This window comes from Penaeus monodon, chromosome 28, assembly GCF_015228065.2.
Source record: "Penaeus monodon isolate SGIC_2016 chromosome 28, NSTDA_Pmon_1, whole genome shotgun sequence".
NCBI classification, from domain to species: domain Eukaryota; kingdom Metazoa; phylum Arthropoda; class Malacostraca; order Decapoda; family Penaeidae; genus Penaeus; species Penaeus monodon.
The window spans coordinates 33375420-33375724 of record NC_051413.1 but is presented as its reverse complement, the minus strand read 5'-3'; the positions used below and the strand labels follow the sequence as shown (position 1 = coordinate 33375724).

General features: G+C 30.5%; 1 protein-coding gene across 1 annotated transcript in view; it reads left to right on the top strand.

The window, feature by feature from the left end:
- LOC119591515 (ras-related protein Rab-34-like) overlaps window positions 1-305 on the top strand; it is a 15878-nt gene that overhangs the window by 4137 nt on the left and 11436 nt on the right. The window lies entirely within an intron of this gene.

Here is a 305-nt window from a genome sequence, read left to right as displayed (position 1 = left end):
AATGTGAGTGTAGAGTAATTTAGTATGAAATTTAGAGTAAATAGATTGGGAAAGAAAAGTAAAGAATATTGAGGACACTGAACTCTTTTTGCCCATAATGAGTAAGTATAATGTTTATGGCTAGTAGGTCTCACTGAGTTAAGTCACTAAATGTGAATGTTCTGAAATTCATATTAAAAGTTAAGAAAAATTGTCAAACATTAGATTGAAAGTTTAAATTTAGTATAGGCCTAGGTAATCAAAGGTAACTAAATCTGTAGAATTGTGGCAGAATGAAAGAGAGCTCTTCCATAATTGACGATGGA